This window comes from Mus pahari, chromosome 9 (genome assembly GCF_900095145.1).
Source record: "Mus pahari chromosome 9, PAHARI_EIJ_v1.1, whole genome shotgun sequence".
In the NCBI taxonomy this organism is placed as follows: Eukaryota; Metazoa; Chordata; class Mammalia; order Rodentia; family Muridae; genus Mus; species Mus pahari.
Window position 1 is genome coordinate 35,577,021 of NC_034598.1, and position 3,590 is coordinate 35,580,610.

General features: G+C 42.4%; 1 protein-coding gene across 5 annotated transcripts in view; it reads left to right on the forward strand.

Annotated features, from left to right (window-relative positions):
- Positions 1-3,590, forward strand: part of Fam13c (family with sequence similarity 13 member C) — a 112,878-nt gene that overhangs the window by 78,196 nt on the left and 31,092 nt on the right. The gene's annotated exons all lie outside the window — the stretch shown is intronic.

Below are 3,590 nucleotides of genomic sequence, written 5' to 3' on the forward strand. Positions count from 1 at the left end.
CACACACACACACACACACACACACACACACACATACACGCACACAATCTGCTGAATCTGTTAAGTGTTTCTTGCTTGTATATTATTTCAGGGCTGACTCCTTGGTAGTAGATGATCAGTTAGGGAGCTCCTCCCTGGGGGAAGGCCTACTTCTCACCCTCAAAAGTTGCCCGTAGTTTCTGTCTAGGGGTGGGCCCTGTGAGATTTCCAAATCTTCCATGGTCAGATCAATCAGCAATTCTTAATTGGTAGGAAGTATATATGGATTTCTAGGGTCATATTATTTTTTTAAGATTTTGGAGTAGTAGGTGTGTGTGTGTGTGTGTGTGTGTGTGTGTATAATACCCATGCATGAGTACATGTGTGCACACACATACATTTAAATCCCTGGTAAAAAGAGGACTGTATAAGATTATCATAAATGACCACAAGTCCATAGAAGATTATATTACAAATTTAATAACCCTGTATTCCATGTCAATAGTAGATTCAATAATCAGTATAAATAGGACAAAATCCACCCAGTGGTTTTTATAGGAATTCCTGGAAATGATCTGCCAGTGGTGACTACTAATGGTAAAATTCACAAATAGAAACTGTCATCACTATAAAGAAGTTTGGATTCACTTTAGACTTAACTAGTACATGACTTAAGTTACTTAAGTCTCACAGTACAGGACTGAACTGATGGTCTGATAGAAGAGTGGTAGTAACTTGTCTGGTGGTTCAAACCTTGGTCTTTAAGTCGACTTAGAGGTTGTGAAGTTCCCGCTCACTCAATAAGATGCTTGAAACAGCATCTTGTTCTGTGAAGCCAGTTTCAAACTGTACCTGCCACAAGAATGGATTTCCTGGTGCCTTACAGGCACAGACTGGTCTCAACAGCATTCTAGAGATTTCTTATACTCCATAGTCATCAAGAAGATTGACCCACAGGGAGGTTTTCACTCTTCACCTTAAACCGTCTTGGGTACCAGTTCCAGAGTCTGGTACATTTATCATCACTCTGAGCAACAGGACCCACTAGTCAAGAGGATAATGTCTCGGAGAGAGGATTTTAAGGCTTCTGACTGTGCTTAACCACTGTTATCAACGGACCACAGGGGACTTAAGACTCAGCATCTAGGGTCATTCAGCTAGCTCACATCAATTAATCTAGGTCAGAATCAATCGGCTTCATCTATTAACATGGAGATTAGAAAGTACTCATGCACCAAGGTCACAGGCAGGTGAGGGGGCTCATGGACAAGGACCAGTGCATAGACACATCTTACTTAATACAGGGTCCCTGGAGCAAAGTGATGGGTAATTTGAGAGCATCGGAAGGCCCATTAGCTGTTCTTGCTTGTGGAGAACTGTCTGGTTTGGGGCTAAAATGTCTCTCACATGCTTGAGGTGTGTGCTAGGCCCCAGATATAATCTCACATAGGTCATCCTACCTATAACTTGCCAAACACATCGTCTAAGATAGGAACTGTCAGGGTGTGGATCTTTGTGTCTTTCTGGTTGACTCTGCCCTCCCATGTAAAAGTCCTGGAGAAGGGACTGTGTGGATGTAGCCCTTAGGAATGGGTGACTCCTGTCAGAAGAGTCCAGAAATCTCGCTGACTGGCTTTCTACTGTTTTAGGGTAGGATGAGCGGCCAGTTAATCATAGCCTGGAAGAGGAGGGCCCTCTCAATGGCTTGACATGGCTGGTGCCTTGAACTTACCACCTGCAGAGATGTGAGAAAGGAACTTCCCTTCTTTACTAGCCCCTTAGCCTCTGGCAGTTTGTCATAGCAGCACAAACTGACTAAGACAGAAATCCATATGGTAGTCTCAAAAACTCACTGTAGCTGGATCAGCCTTTATCACTCCGGTCTGAGTGAATGTCTGTTCTGGTGTCACTGGGTGGAAATTGGCCTGAGGGTTGTCCTGATGATGTCTTTCCATTTTGAAGTCTGTACAGAGACAGTTTGGCATTTCATAGGGCTGAGCATAGCCTTGCTCTGTCTCTCCAAGGATGACTGTAGAATGGAAGTTACGGTCAACATTGTCCTTTAAGATGGCTGAACACCCACTGCTCCAAATATTCCTTTAGCAGTACACTGTTCCTTTTTCTAAGATCTTGATTGATAAGTTCTCCATTTGAGTAAGACAGTGATGTGATGTAGACCAACTATTTTCTCTTAAAGGTTTCCCCGTCAACTATAGGTCTTGTCTTAATCTCCATCAAAGTGGGCGTTGTCTTTTTATCCCTACTTCAAGAGTCACAGATTACTTGAAAATGCTAATGTATCTCTAGATGACGTGTTTACACACCTCAGCATGCAAAATTAAACCATGGGGATGGAGCTAGGTGCTGGACAAGCTTCCCTAAACTCAGCACCATGCTGGGTGTCATGAAATACGTTTTTGTTGTAGCTACAGTTTACAGTTGGTTTTATAGAGCAAAAAAGTATCTCAGGTGTATCAGTAGCTGGTCATCATCATTCATATGATCTGTTCCTTTATTTTTCTGAGGGCTAGCCTCAGATAGGCTTTGAAGGTTTTGTTAGAGAGGATGTATGTCATTCCAACCTCAGAAGCTCACATAGTTCCCAAAGACCTCTTAGATGCTTCATTGCTTACATGGTTGAGTAGAACTGCATAGGTTTTTGTGTCTATATGACTGCAAACCTTTCTTGAACCTTCTATATATTATTTTTGTGTAAAATAGGTCTATTTTTATGTATATAAATATTTTGCCTGTGTGTATGTGTGTATGTGTGTATGTATGTATGTATGTATGTATATATGTATATAGGTGCACCACGTGTGCATAGTACCTATGGAGGCCAGAAGATGGTGTTGGATCCTCTGGAACTGGAGTTACACAAGGTCATGTGCTGCCATGTGGGTTCTGGGAAATTAACTCAGATCTTCTGTAAGGACCGTGAGGGCTCCTAACCACTGAAAGGGCAGGTCCTTTCTAGAACCTTTTGATCTTCTCAGAATGTACCACCCGCTGCTCGACGTACAAAATGACTATGCTGCGCAGAGTAGCCCTGTAGTATTTGTCTTTATTTGACTTCAGCGGGGCTCCACTTTGTGTTGCTTCTGTTGGGTGCCTTTGGTGATACTGGAGATGGGGTGGGTGGTTGTACGACTGGCTGGAGACCAGGGATTCCTGCTAAGCATTTTCAATAATGCACTGAAGCTGTGCCCTCTCTGACCAAAGACCTTCAGCTTCCAGTGCCATGCTTAGGCCTTGAAGTGTGCTGTATAGCATTTGATGTGTGTCTCACACACACACACACACACACACACACACACACACACACACACATTTGCTTGTATGTTTGTTTATATGGATTTTTTTTTCAGTTTTTAAAATCTATTTGGAACATTAAACATGATAGAAGTAGGAAAAAAAACCTCTTATGAAGAGCTCTATGAAAGGAAATTGTGACAGGTTCCTGATTAGACAGAAACCGTTCCATCTCCAAGGGAGAATATGCAGCGTAACTGTGGCTTCATAGAATGAACTGGGTAATATTTCGTCTTCTTTGAAGATCTGATAAAATTCTACACTAAACCCATCTGGTCCTGGGCTTTTTTTGGTTAGGA